The sequence below is a fragment of the Xyrauchen texanus genome, chromosome 7, assembly GCF_025860055.1.
Source record: "Xyrauchen texanus isolate HMW12.3.18 chromosome 7, RBS_HiC_50CHRs, whole genome shotgun sequence".
NCBI classification, from domain to species: domain Eukaryota; kingdom Metazoa; phylum Chordata; class Actinopteri; order Cypriniformes; family Catostomidae; genus Xyrauchen; species Xyrauchen texanus.
Window position 1 is genome coordinate 17,119,662 of NC_068282.1, and position 16,179 is coordinate 17,135,840.

At 41.1% G+C, this 16,179-nt stretch overlaps 1 pseudogene; it reads right to left on the minus strand.

Moving 5' to 3' along the window:
- LOC127646599 (P protein-like) overlaps positions 1 to 16,179 on the minus strand; it is a 259,274-nt pseudogene that overhangs the window by 68,794 nt on the left and 174,301 nt on the right.

Below are 16,179 nucleotides of genomic sequence, written 5' to 3' on the forward strand. Positions count from 1 at the left end.
AACTAAATTAAAGACTTCTTGTAATTTATTTAAGATATTTACTTCAATTTTAAAAAGTAAATTTAAGACTTTTTAAAACTTTTTAAGGACCCGCGGATACCCTGTGTAAGCTGTTAGTGTCTTAAAGACCAATACACAGGTGCTTGTTCATTCATTGTTTTTGGTTCATTGAACCAAACATTGTTTAAACCCTTTCCAATAAAGATCTGTTTATTTGGATTTTTACAAAATGATCTTTAAAATACAGTATCCAAAAACAGAACGTTTCTTTTTTTGCTGAATTTATATATATATATATATATATATATGCAAATAAAATGTAAAATAAATGTATGAAATTCCAGATGCAGTTTATTGTGCTACTCCAATCCCAATCAATAATAACCAGGGGATAAAAAAGATTTGCTACATAACATGGGACTTTTAATTATAATCAAGCCCGAATTACACATGGGAGTATTATTTTTAAATGCCTGTGCTCCCAGTTGTGAACTCGCTAATTCATTGAGGAAGTGATTCAAATTCAGTCTGCTAACCTGAGCTCCTGAGTTCAAACGAGCCCTTGTCGGGTGACTCATTTTAAAGACCAGGTTCAAAAGAGTAATTTGTTCACAAATCGTCATGGCTCGCGCTGTTTCTGCATGCAGCCAGCGACAGCGAGCACATATCATCAACAGAAAGGGTAAAAAGCGGCACGAGACATACTGACGCTCTAAAGATGTATTATTCAAAAACTCACAAGATGATATCTGACGAAACCGCATTTGAAAGCACACATTCCGACTGTTGCCAATGGCGACTAGATTTTAAATTATTGTCGCAATCATTTATTTTTGGTCGCATTTGGGACCATTTTATCGCAGTCTGGAGCCCTGAAACATGTTTATTTTTGTGGTTACTGTGATTCTACTACAAAATACCATGGTGATACTATGGTTACTGTAGTAAAACCATGGTTAATTTTTGTAAAGGAGGTTAGGGTAGAGTTTCTGACTCTAAATAAACACAATAAACGTGCTGCATTGATGCCCTATACTGTTAGTTTTTAATTAGAGGTGCAAACAGTATCTGCCACTATTTGCAACAGGGTGCATACAGCATCTACCATTATTTGTACCAGGGTTGGGGTGTGAATAATATTTACCACTATTTACACTGGGGTGTAAATAGCATCTTCCTTTATTCAGGGTGAAAATAGCATATCCCTTTAAATATTACAAAAATCAGTAAGTAATTACTTACTGTTAATTTTGGAGTAAAATATGACCTGAAGGTTTTTTTTGTGAGAAGAGTAAAATTAAAGACTTAACATATTGCTTACAGCAAATTTAAGTAAAAAACAAAAGATGATTAAAAATTTTACAATTTTAAAACAAATGGTAAAGCTAATTATTTTCATCATTATAAAGAATTATTATTTTTGTTTAACTTAATTTTAATTGTTTAAATTTATTATTCTTATTATTAATGGTAGTAATAGTAATAATAGTAGTAGTAGTAGTAATAATAATAATAATAATAATTACAGCATCTATACTTATACATTTAAATTATTTTACCTACTGTAAAATCTTGATGTAAAAGTTAATGTCCATGTTATTTATCAACTACTCATGTTCTCACCCTAAACATGAAACACACTACAGTCTGCTAAACAGCTCCATTAATTTCAGACCAGAGTGCTGAGGATATGGGGCAACCTTTCAGAAAATAATGTTTGATGAAAAATATATTGATAGCAACATTTTGACTTTTCAGTGAGTGTTCTAAACTTTTAATTAAGTTTTAATGAGAGTTTTAATTTCACCAATTTTTGTGTTTGTATGTTCATGAGTGTATGAATGTGTATTCCTCACCATAGTGGCAGTGAAGGGGATGTTGTCTATGAGAGAAGAGGCCAGCGCAGAGACCCACTGACTAAAATGATGGTGATGGCCAAACGCTCATCCTGTGGCACAGATTGGGATAGAAGATAACAATAAAATATGTCACACACACACACAGGGGCGCACACACACACATGCACACATACATGCACAAACCCCTCTCTCTCTCTCTCTGTATAAATATTACAAAGGCCTGTGGATGCCAACACTAAGGGGGGAGGCTGAACAGACAATGTGTTCATGACACAGTCACATTGATTTCATTATTTCATAGTCTGTTGCTTTCATAAACCAAAACACAACACCACACATGCACACAAACACACATAAACACACACAAACACACTTTCTCACCATATGCCTGTTTTCCATATTGCTAGCATTCTATAACAGAGTGGTCAACTGATATCTGTTTTTTAATGGCCGATGCCAATATCCAGAGAGCAAGGTGGCCGTTAGGCTGATACAATGGTGATTTATCACACAATTTAATATTGCAAATGTAGAATTATCCACGAACAAAGCCATCAAATGAACACAACATCACATTCCACAAATCAGAGAGACCAGCCCACCGAGCCATTAGAGAGTCATAAAAACTAATTCATGGTGCCTAAATTGCTGAAGGAGACCATCTCTCCCATGCCTGCTTAATTTCTAACTAGGGTTTGTAATGACAGAGCTGACCAATAAAGAAGATCCTTCTTTGTTCCACAAACTTAAACCCTTAGCATGACCTTCTGAACTTTCACACAAAGATAAAGCAGGTTTTCTTTGAAAGATTTCATTGTGAGATCCTCATCCCAGTCCCAGTACTTGTGATTAAACCCTATAAAATATACACCATACCAAGCCTTGATAGATAATTCTGAAAATGACTATGACCTGTGATCACTTGTATAACTGACAAATTAATGATTATAGCCGATGTACCTTTTAAAATATGTGTAGTGATTGTAGAGATTATGATTCATCTCATTCTACTAAGAATGGTAACTATTCAACTGGATATTATACCCCGACAATAAGGTTTCTCATAATGTGTAATGTATTATTCATATTTTAAAGCCAATTAATTAACCAGTATGATTTGTAACCAGGGATTTTCATGTTTTGTTACTTACACGTATAATATTCATGAAAGAATGTCATATTTAGTATGTAAATGCTTGCTTGTTTACACAGAGAATGTCGATGACAATGAATGTCATGTCTCTTGTACTGTTGTCAAGATATAAAAGTTCATGATTAAGCATGTACTATTTTTGAGTTTGTAAGAGTCCTCCACACTCTTTTGGATTTGTTGCTTGCTGCTTCCAGATCCTCTGTGCCATGTAGAGTCCAAGGAAAATTCGGGACACACAAAGTCCTAAGGAAGCCTCTCACTCTCTGCTCTACGGTTCATACACCCAATGTGTGTCACGAGTCCTACATGCAGAAGGCCTTGCTTCATCCAGACAATAACTATCCGTGATCATAACAGAGTCCAAAACAGCGACAGAACTTACTTTCGACAAAGAGCAACACAAAGAACACAACACAAGGAAACGCAACCAGATTTTTGCTCAAAGTGCTGGTGTATTAGTTAAATACTTTGGGTAATCTGATTGCAAATCGATTAAGACTCAAAGAAGGATACATTTTTCGTAAGGCACAGTCAACAGACTCCATAAAGTTCATTTTCTCTGTATTGATCATTTACTTCAAATTCTGTCACTACTCACCAACCTGTTTCTGATTAGTTTTGCTTAGAATAGCAATATTAGTCTGTATTCAAATATAATTTGACTGGTATATTTTCATAGAATAAGGACAGTTTAATAGAATTCCTAGCTCCCACATACTATTCCTACACATAATGGTGGAGAATTGCGGCACTTTAATCCATACGTATACATCTACATCAACTGAAGTTTGCTACATAAATAAAAAACATAAAATTGCTAAATATCAATAATAATTAAAACTCTTATTTAGCACTATATTTACAAAATTTCACACAAACTAAAAAAATTATATTGTATTTTAAAGATAGCAGTTTCTTCATATTTCTGATTAGTCATAAAACATTTGCATTTATTTGCAAATGAAGAAATTGTTAATATATTAGAAAGAAGTAAATAACAGTACACACAGTAGTCCAGCAACCATGGATGGGATGTCCACATTAGCAATCACATTTACTCAAAAAATATTGAATCAAACCAATTATACATATACAGCGCATAGTGAATAAGACATTTACTTATAGTGCACATGACACACTTTTAACTTGGACTGCAACCGAAAACATAGGCAGTTGACTTGCTACCATGCTGCCTAATCAGTTAACAGCTTAACTGACATCTGTTTTGAATGAATGGAACTCTTAAGGAAACTGGTCTCTGAACAGTTTGAAAAGCACCTTATTTTCATCGTACCGCCGTATACAGCCTACGTACCTCCTGGTTTCAGACGCAGCCTTGATGTTGCACTTAAGCGCTCATGCGGATCCAGAGCGAGCCTCAATCTCCTGACAGTTTAAACAGACTGGATCGCCTACTTGGACTGTCATGGAGTGACAGTCATGATTTGTGAATGAGAGGAACTTTGATCCTGATCCTGAAGTTTTTGATTCTGGCTGATGGAACACTTCAGAGGAAGATATTAGATGAGCACTCGATGGGAAGAAAATGCTAGATTTTTGTGAAATTCATGAATCACATCTGTTTAAACAAGATATCTGCATATTTGCAAACGGTATATACAGTAATACAAGTTTTATTGATATTTGCCTTTTATCAATAGAAAAGTTACAGAGATCTGTTTAAGATAGACCTTAGAATACATGCTTTAGAGGATGATTTATGAGCGCTCCAGAGGACGCTGGATCTGCTGAAGTTGTGTGAGGCTGGTTTATTACAGCTGTTTAAACAAGATATGTGCATATTTTCAGATGGTATACACTGGTGGCCAAAAGTTTGAAGTAATGTACAGATTCTGCTGTTTGGTAAGGAAATTGGTACTTTAATTCACCAAAGTGGCATTCAATTACAAAGTATTGTCAAGACATTACTGATCATCAGTAAAAACAGGATCATCACAATTTGAAAAAAGCAATCTTTGATCAAATCTAGACAGGTCCCATTTCCAGCAACCATCACTCCAACACCTTATCCTTGAGTAATCATGCTAAATTGCTAATTTGTTACTAAAAAATCACTTGTAATTATATCAAACACTGCTGAAAGCTATTTGGTTCATTAAATGAAGCTTAATATTTTGCTTGTTTTTGAGTTTCCACAGCATGCAAAATACTGAGATGTCTTAAGGTCAATATTAGGTCAAAAATGGCAAAAAAGAAACAGCTTTCTCTAAAAACTCATCAGTCAATCATTGTTCCCTTTAAAAAAAAGCTTCACTATGATGCTGCGCTTTTGCTAAGCGCTTTTGGGAACAATCCTGCATTGAGACCAGCTATGAATATGTGTGTAACACGTCAATGAACATTGACCGGAATTTATAGCCTCGGCTGGTGATGATCATTAGATGCACCTGTGGCCAGGCTATAAAATAGAGGTGTCACCAGCGTGTCGTCAGATATTTTGTCTCACAAACCTGCTAAAAACGTTTTTCCCATTGTTAGGAGTTAGAGATTGTTAGGCAGTGCGCAGAACTTTCTTTCCTTTTTCTCTCTGCTCTGAAAAAGTTTATATATATATATATATATATATATACACTCACCTAAAGGATTATTAGGAACACCATACTAATACTGTGTTTGACCCCCTTTCGCCTTCAGAACTGCCTTAATTCTACGTGACATTGATTCAACAAGGTGCTGAAAGCATTCTTTAGAAATGTTGGCCCATATTGATAGGATAGCATCTTGCAGTTGATGGAGATTTGTGGGATGCACATCCAGGGCACGAAGCTCCCGTTCCACCACATCCCAAAGATGCTCTATTGGGTTGAGAGCTGGTGACTGTGGGGGCCATTTTAGTACAGTGAACTCATGTGGTCCTGTGTTGGTCCTTTGTTGTTTTTATGTAGCACCATGGTCCTGGAGGAACGCTGTCACGTTTTGCTGTGTACTGTACTAACTGTATATGGTTGAAACGACAATAAAAACCACTTGACTTGACTTGACTTGATTGTCATGTTCAAGAAACCAATTTGAAATGATTCGAGCTTTGTGACATGGTGCATTATCCTGCTGGAAGTAGCCATCAGAGGATGGGTACATGGTGGCCATAAAGGGATGGACATGGTCAGAAACAATGCTCAGGTAGGCCGTGGCATTTAAACGATGCCCAATTGGCACTAAGGGGCCTAAAGTGTGCCAAGAAAACATCCCCCACACCATTACACCACCACCACCAGCCTGCACAGTGGTAACAAGGCATGATGGATCCATGTTCTCATTCTGTTTACACCAAATTCTGACTCTACCATCTGAATGTCTCAACAGAAATCGAGACTCATCAGACCAGGCAACATTTTTCCAGTCTTCAACTGTCCAATTTTGGTGAGCTCTTGCAAATTGTAGCCTCTTTTTCCTATTTGTAGTGGAGATGAGTGGTACCCGATGGGGTCTTCTGCTGTTGTAGCCCATCCGCCTCAAGGTTGTGCGTGTTGTGGCTTCACAAATGCTTTGCTGCATACCTCGGTTGTAACGAGTGGTTATTTCAGGCAAAGTTGCTCTTCTATCAGCTTGAATCAGTCAGCCCATTCTCATCTGACCTCTAGCATCAACAAGGCATTTTCGCCCACAGGACTGCCGCATACTGGATTCTTTGTAAACCCTAGAAATGGTTGTGCGTGAAAATCCCAGTAACTGAGCAGATTGTGAATTACTCAGACCGGCCCGTCTGGCACCAACAACCATGCCACGCTCAAAATTGCTTAAATCACCTTTCTTTCCCATTCTGACATTCAGTTTGGAGTTCAGGAGATTGTCTTGACCAGGACCACACCCCTAAATGCATTGACGCAACTGCCATGTGATTGGTTTATTAGATAATTGTATTAATGAGAAATTGAACAGGTGTTCCTAATAATCCTTTAGGTGAGTGTGTATATATATATATATATATATATATATATATATATATATATATATATATATATATATATATATATAATAAATAAAAAAAGAGAGAATGGCGGAGAAACAGAGCAAACAATGCATGTTTCCTTGTCAGCGTTACATGACTGACAAGGACACGCATGAGTTTTGTTTTGTTTGTTTGGGGGAAGAGCACGCTGCTCTCGCGTTGGTGCAGGGCGGGTGCGCGCATTGTGACCTTCTTTCGGTCAGAATGCTTCATGCTCGCCTTGCATACTTCCGAGAGCCGGCACCCACACTTCATTCGTGGGGCTCTCGTATGGATCTGGCTGAGGAGCGAGAGACGGGTCCGTCCCATTCGCTCGCTCTCTCCCCAGATCCGGCTGGTCCTTCGCATGATCTTGAAACGCACTCCAGCACCTCTTCAGTTCACAATGGGGACCTCAATTCTCTTGGATCTGCAGATTTCGAGTTACCCACATCCGAGCACTCAAAGCATGACTAAAAATCCTCTGAAGAGTTACTCGATGTGGTTACTCGTGCAGTGGCCAGACTTCAATTAGACTGGCCATGCGACCAAGACACCCCCAAACGCTTCAAGTTAGAGGACAGATTTCTGTCTGGTGGCCAAAGGAAGGGAACGCCTCATCAGTCCCTTCCCTTCTTTGATGACGTCCACGATGAGCTTGCTCGTTCGTGGAGGAAACCTTATACCTTGCGCGTTCACGTGCCCTCGACGTCGTTATATTCGACTATCGTGGGTGCTGAGGCGCGAGGGTATTCAATGATGCCGCCAGTCGAAGAGACACTTGCGGGTTATCTCTCGCCGGGTTCGGCACCATCTTTGAAAAAACCTGCTCTCCCCTCTAAGCCATGCAGAACTAACTCCATGCTAGTGGGGAGGGCTTATCAAGCGGTAGATCAGGCTGGTGCTGCCCTGCACACCATGGCTGTGTTACAGGCATACCAGGCTGACCTGCTAAAAGACCTGAGTGCGGGTGAAACTCTTGACGAAGATTTGCTACAGATTTGACTCTCCGTGCGACCAAGCAGTCAGCTTGTGCCATTGGCCAGTCTATGTCCGCTTTAGTCAGTATGGAGAGGCATTTATGGCTTAACCTTTCAGGCATCAGAGATAAAGACAGAGTTTTCTTACTCGATGCCCCAGTTTCGCCTTCTGGTCTCTTCGGAGACGCCATGAATACGGTTATCTCCAGATTCCATGAGACGAAAAGCCACGAGGAAGCCTTTGGGCAGTTTTTTCCTCGCCGCACTCAGGGGGTGGGGCCGTAGGCCTCCAAGTCTTGCCCCGATTCTGCTAGGAGGGAGGATCAAAATCAGAGCGTGGCGAGTCGTGCTCCCCCTCGTAGGAACTGGGGACAGGCTCGTCGCCCTCAGCAGCCGCCCAAGCAAGACCTCAGTGCTATGATTTCTAAAAGAAAGAAACTCTGACGGTCTTGTACCGAACCTTGTGAGGGTAGTTCCCTTCGGGATGGGGCGCGTGTATTATCCACTTCGGCCCTCCCGATACCCTCACGAAACCTCTTCACTCCCGCCGCCTTTGGTGTTTCGGGTGATAGAGGCTTCCAACAAAGAGTTGGGTGTACCATTGCTTCCTGCCTTAATCCAGGACACGGAACACTCAATACCACCTCAACAGGAAGTGTTGAAATTTGTACCCATCTCAGAGAACCTGACAGCATGGAAACTTCTGCCAGGTATTTCTATGTGGGTTCTAAAGACAGTAGAAAGAGGCTACAGAATTCAATTCGCTCGCCGCCATCCGCGTTTCAACACCATGGTTCCCACTACCGTAAGACCGGAGCAGGCATGTCTACTGTAGAAAGAACTGCAAAATCTCTTGGTAAAAGGGGCCATAGAACATGTTCCCCTTCCAGAGAAAGAGTCAGGCTATTGCAGCAGATACTTCCTGGTTCCCAAGAAGGGTGGGGGGTTTTGTCCGATTCTAGATCTTCAAGACTTGAACCGCTCGGTCAGGGTGTTCAAGTTCAAGATGCTAACTGTCAAGTCGGTTGTGTCTCAGATCCAACATCACGATTGGCTGGTCACGATCGATCTCATGGACGCATATATCCATATTGGAATTCTGCCACAGCACAGGAAGTTCCTAATGTTCGCTTTCGGGGATGAAGCCTTCCAATATCGCATTCACATTCTGAATTATCTAGATGACTGGCTGATACTAGCACAGTCTCAAGAACTGGCAGTTCAGCACAGAGATATCATCTTGGCTCATCTAGGAGTCAAAAAGAGCATTCTTTCTCCGACCCAGGAAATTACCTATCTAGGGATTATATGGAACTCGATCATGATGCGGGCACAGTTGTCTCCCGCTCGTGTCAGGTCCATCCAGAACTCCCTGAACAATCTCAGGTTAGGTCAATGTTGCACTGTTCATCAGTATCAACGAATACTAGGTCTCACGGTGTCTGCGTCCAAGGTGATTCCTTTGGGCCTTCTCCATATGAGACCGTTTCAGCTGTGGCTAAAAGCCAGGGGATTTCATCCAAGGGCCAGTCCCCTAAGGCAAATAAGGGTTACACGCCGATCGCTTCGTTTCCTTTCTATGTGGTTCAGACCCCGGTTTCTTACCTTGGGTCCCACTCTAGGTGTGTCATGTAGTTTCAGGATGCTAACGACAGACGCCTCTCTGACAGGTTGGGGTGCAGTCTTAAGTGGTCGTCCAGCCCAAGGGGAATGGGAGGGTCATCAGCTCGATTGACACATCAACTGCCTCGAGCTGATGGCGGTATTTCTGGCCCTAAAATACTTCCTCCGACATCTGAGAGGCTGCCATGTCCTTGTGCGGGTGGACAACACAGCAGCAGTCTCCTACATAAACCATTAAGGAGGTCTACGTTCTTGCCACTTGAATTTGCTGGCACGTCGGATTCTCCTTTGGGCCCAAAGCAAGCTCATGTCACTCACGGCAGTTTATATCCCTGGACGCCTAAATGTGGGAGCAGATTTTCTGTCCAGACAAAACATACTTTCACCCCGAGGTAGTACAAAAAATTTGGGAGAGATTTTACAGAGCAGAAGTGGACCTCTTCGCCTCTCAAGAGACAGCGCAATGTCCCCTCTACTTCTCACTGAGTCACCCAGCCCCCCTGGGTCTGGACGCGATGGCGCATACATGGCCCAGAATGTGTCTGTATGCGTTTCCCCCGGTTTCTCTGCTCCCGGGAGTCTTGGCCAGAGTTCGCCAGCAAGGGTCTTGCCTCCGACTGATAGCGCCTCACTGGCCAAACATGATTTGGTTCTCAGAGATGATATCTCTCCTCGACGGCTCGCCTTGGGTGATTCCGGACAGGAAGGACCTTCTGTCTCAGGCACAGGGGACGATATTTCATCCCTGGCGCGAATTGTGGAAACTTCATGTTTGGCCCCTGAAGGGTACCAACTTAGGGACACAGGGCTGTCACCTGAGGTTATCGAGACCATTCTTAGTGCTAGGGCTCCCTCCACCAGAAGAATGTACACCAATAAATGGGGTGTCTTCGAAAAGTGGTGCAGTTTACATGGTGCAGATCTAGTTAACTGCCAAATTGTTTCAGTTCTGAACTTTCTGCAGGAAAAACTGTCAGCAGACATATGCCCCGCTACTCTCAGGGTTTACGTGGCCGCCATTTCGGCTTGCCATGCCTTGATGGACGGAGTGCCTTTGGGGAGGCATCCTCTACTCGTTCGCTTCATTCGTGGAGCCAGGCGACTGAGGCATCCTGTTAGGACCAGAACTCCCTCATGGGACTTAGCAATAGTCCTGGAGGGTCTGGTTGAGACCACTTTTGAACCTCTAGAGGCATCGTCTGACAGACTTCTGACTCTCAAGATGGTTTTTCTTATGGCGATTACCTCTCTTAAGAGGATCAGGGATCTACAGGCTCTGTCTGTTTTGCCGGCCTGTTTAGAATTTGCCTCAGGTATGGCCAAAGCTATTCTGCATCCTCATCCTGACTACCTTCCTAAGGTGCCCTTTTCGACACTACATCCTGTCACTCTGGAAGGCTTCTGCTCCCTGCCGTTTTTAATGCCGGAGCAGGAAAGACTTCACAGACTCTGCCCAGTCCATGCCCTTCAGACTTATGTCCACCGCACTAGCTAGTGGCGTAAGTCAGGGTAATTATTTGTCTGCTATGGGGGCCGCAACAGGGGGGCAGTCGCTACCAAGCAGACTATGTCACACTGGGTGAGGTATGCTATTGCCCTGGCCTATGAGGCACGCGGTCAAGCTTCGCCAGTAGGTGTCAGGGCTCTCTCCATCAGAGGGGTCGCCTCCTCTTAAGCCTTGGCCAGAGGGGTCCCTCTGCAGCAGGTTTGTGATGCGGCAGGCTAGTCCTCTCCGCACACAGTCATCAGATTTTATAGTTTGGATGTTCATGCTACTCCGGGCTCTTACATCCTTGAGTCGACATCTCAAGCTTATGCCTGAACGAACAAGTTTGTGACACGGCAGGCTGGTCCTCTCCGCACACGTTCATCGAACTTTATGGGTTAGATGTTTCTACTACACCGGACTCTTATGTCCTTGAATAGACATCTCAAGCTCATGTCTGAACTAATTTGTGATGCGGCAAGCTGGTCCTCTCTGCACACATTAGTCAAATTTTATGGTTTAGATGTATATGCTACTCCGGGCTCTTACGTCCTTGAGTTGACATCTCACGCTCATGTCTGAGACCTCTTGCGTTTTTGTGAGCACACTTCACAACCGTAGGGGTCTGGACAGCCCCAGTGCGGCGGTGTGGGTATTGCGTTCCCAAAAGCGCTTAGCAAAAGCGCAGCAGCAGAAAAAGATATCTGACGACACGCTAGTGACACCTCTATTTTATAGCCTGGCCACAGGTGCATTTAATGATCATCACCAGCCGAGGCTATAAATTCCGGTCAATGTTCATTGACGTGTTACACAAATATTCACTGCTGATCTCAATACAGGATTGTTCCCAAAAGCGCTTAGCAAAAGCACAGCATCTCGTTCCGCTTTTTTCAGGGAACAAGGGTTACACATTTAACCCAAGATGTTTTGAGGACCGAAGGCTATACAATGCTTGAAATTGCCCAAAAACTGAAGATTTCATACAAAGGTGCACATTACAGTCTTCAAAGACAAAGGACAACTGGCTGTAACAAGGACAGAAAGGGATGTGGAAGGCCAGATGTACAACTAAACAAGAGGATAAGTACATCAGAGTCTCTAGTTTGAGAAATAGATTCCTCACATGTCCTCAGCTGACAGCTTCATTGAATCCTACACAATCAACACCAGTTTCATGTACAACAGAAGACTCAGGGGTGCAGATCTTATGGGAAGAATTGCAAAGAAATAGAGACTTTTGAAACAGAAAAATAAAAATAAATGGTTAGAGTGGGCAATGAAACACACACATTGGACAACAGATAATTGGAAAAGAGTGTTATGGATCTTAACCCCATTGAGCTATTGTGGGATCAGCTAGACTGTAAGGTGCTTGAGAAGTGCCTGACAAGACAGCCACATCTATGGCAAGTGCTACAGGAAGCGTGGGGTGAAATGTCACCTGAGCATCTGGACAAACCGTCAGCTAAAATGCCAAGGATCTGCAAAGCTGTCATTGCTGCACTTGGAGGATTTTTTTAAGAAAACTCTTTGAAGTAGTTTAAGAAGTTCAGAATTTTTTTTTAAATTGTAATAGTAATAGTAATTTTTCATGTTATTAATTTTCTGACTATACATTGTAATCAGTTGAATACCACTTTGGAGAATAAAAGTACTAATTTCTTTCCATAAGAGCAAAATCTGTACATTATTCCAAACTTTTGGCCACCAGTGTATATGATATTAGTTTAAATGATATTTACCTTTTCTCATTAGACAAGACAGTTAAAGTAACAGGGAACTGTTGAGGAGAGAAAGGGGGAATGAAACAGGCAAGCACTTTAACATTATGAGCTCAAATGCGTCTTCTCTGGCTCTGATATGCAGATCGTTTAAATGAGACTGTGTTGAACACAGGTCTATTATTATAGTAACACAATGGCCATAACAACAAAACTGTGAAAAACGGAATCATGACTGGTCATTTATTGTCTCAGTCACTTCACATGCAAGCTGGCGAGTTTCGGCACTCTTAAGAAAACAAAACGACAAAATGGGCAAATTTATCGGCCAATGCCGATAATGAAAATAGTCAGAATATTGGCCGATTTATCAGGCTCTGCAATATATCGGTCGACCACTACTATAACATATGTGAAAACACACCATAGCTTTTTGTAAACTCATTCAAATGTAATTTATTATGTACATTGTCTCATTCCAGTCTTTTACCCAATTTTTCTCTCTTTGGATGTTATATATGTGGTCAGATTTTGGGGTTTCTGGGTCCCAGTGATGGTGATGGTGACTGGATTGAATGCATCAGAGCTCCACAGCAGCTCCTGTCATGGGTAATTACTGTGATTGTAAAAGGCCCACACACCGAACGTAGGCCGATGGGTCTATCAGAGTGTGATCTCCAGCCAGGCAGAGCTGGACACTTACAGGTCTGAGGAAATCTCTGTAACAGGGCCCACACAACCCAACAATTAGATCTAGGATAACAGCGATTTTGGCCAGCCATGCTTTTAGTGAGGATCATTTGGCTGGTTTGCAATGTTCTTTTTATTTGTATGCTTTGAAATGCATTTATTTTATAATTATTGTTCCTTTATGATCAAATAAAAGCTATAGTAAAACCTACATTAATTTTACACATGTGCACACAAACACACACACACAAACAAACACACTCACAAAGACTGTAAAAATATTTTTTAGGAAATACTTTAATCAACACTGCTGTCTGCTCCCCAATGTAGTCGATAAGCTGCAGCTAGGCTAGGGCCTTAAAAAACACAAACGCCTGATGTACTGCTTTGTCCCTCAGGTTGGATAGCTATTTTGGGGGCTGTGAGGTTGCTGGTGCTGGCTGACATTCAGGACTTTGAGATTATACTTCACAGAGTGGAATGGGCCACATTGTTGTTCTTTGCTGCACAGTTTGTGCTAATGGAGGTATGGCAATACTCATCTTCTGTCAATCCCAATGTTCTGTCATAGATTACATCACAGCGATGTCTAGTCATTCTTTACCAAGATGAAAAGACCAACTTAGACAATCAAACCCCTGCTGGGAATATATATATATTAGGGCTGTCGAGTTAACGTGTTAATAACGTGCGATTAATTATACAAAAAATAACGTGTTAAAAAAATATATGCATTTAATCGCATGCTTGTAGTACCACCTGTATACTCCAGTGGGCAGTAAGTGAAATTTCAGCTGTGTGGGCAACACACAGTTTATATAGTGAAGAAAACAACACAGATATGCGTTACTAAGGGTTCAAATGCGAACTAAGGATCTCAATATGTGTAACTATATTTAACTTGACACAGTGACCTAAACATTTTATTTTTATGACGTAACACACCCGAGACGCGACACCAGCATGTCTGACGCAGGTCGTATGGCCTTTACCTCACAAATATTTAATTACCGGTTAAGGAGATGTCCTTTAAACTGTTACACCGTTTTTACCCAGTCAATCTTTATTTAAGAAACATGCTCCCTGAAATAGATGCACTTTGCTCCTTCTATAATGCTGTAGATTAATCTGCCCCTCACCTTTTTTTGGGAATGTGCCCACACAGTAGTATTTTGGAGAATTATTTTTAATATATTATTGAAATACTCTTTGTACCTCCAACAACTCCAAAGCATTGAAAACCATTGCACTATGTAATGAATATAATGTCTTGGCATTATTGTAAAATATATATGTATTATTGTGTACTATTTATACCCCTGGCTTGTTTCTCAAAAAAATATATATATATCTGACGCAGGTGTTCATTGACAGGTTCTTAAACAAGCCCTCATAATAAATCTCCAGCTGATTGACAAATTCACTTGTGAAATGGATTGATGTGAACTGTGTGCCAATGATTGATTTATGATCAATAATATGGTAGTAAACAATACATTGTATTCTAAAGCCACTTTTATATTGTTTTATCAATGATTAACTCTTTTGCTACAAGAATGTAATGCATTTTAATTATCTGAATATTTTTTTATTTTATATATATATATAAAAGATAACTATGTATCATTATTTCATTATTATGTATTGAATTATTGTTATATGAGGGGCTTTCTCAGCAAATATTTGTATATGCGATTAATCGCGGGACACCATGTAATTAATTCGATTAAAAATGTTAATCGATTGACAGCCCTAATATATATATATATATATATATATATATATATATATATATATATATATATATATATATCTTAAACCAGCTTTGCCACTTTAGTCAGGTTTAAGCAGGTCTAGGTGGTCTCCCAGCCTAGCTAGACAGCTGGTGTTAAGCTGGTCTTGCTGGTCTCACAGCCTGGCCAAGATAGTGTTCAGCTGGTTTAGATGGTCAGCCAGTTGGTCTCCCCACCTGACCAGCTGAAAAATGCCCAAAACCCCTCTAAAACCATCCAAATAGACCAACCTGACCAGCTTTTCTCCCTCAGACATGTTTAAGCTGGTCTAGCTGGTTTCCTAGCCTGATCAGCTGAAAAGTGCCTACAGTATGGGCCACAAAACAGAAAAAATACAGCAGACATTTAACTTGACGGCTAAGATTTCCATTGTTTTAATATCCAAATCTATTTTCGACTCATTGCTTGTGGCGTATACTAGTATGCATCCTTGTGAATGTTAGCTCTGCAGTAGAGGGCAAACAGTTTATCTTGGAACAGCGCTAAGCTCCCCACTGGGCCCAAGGGTTGGGTTTCCTTGTGTGAATACTGTCCTCCTAACAAAACAAAGGATTAGATCTACACAAACAGCAAACCCAGCACTCCTGCTGCTGACACGCTCACTTTTCCATTACTTAGACAATCTCTATCTCAGTCTCTCTCTTTCTCTCTCTCTCTCTCTGTCTTTACTTATGAATGCCAAAGATAAACACAAACATAACAATAGCCTACACTTTAAATGTTTTATTTAGCTTACGTGATTTTTTAAACAATACAAAGTACCCTGCTGAAAAGACCAGCTTAAACCAAATACATTTCCATGCTGATCCAACCTGGTTTTATGCTGACTATTGCAAGTCTACTTTTGGTGAATCAGCAGGGCCATATTGTTCACCACCAAAACTTGGTCAACTTGTAAATCTTGTGTGGTCAGTTAAGCAAA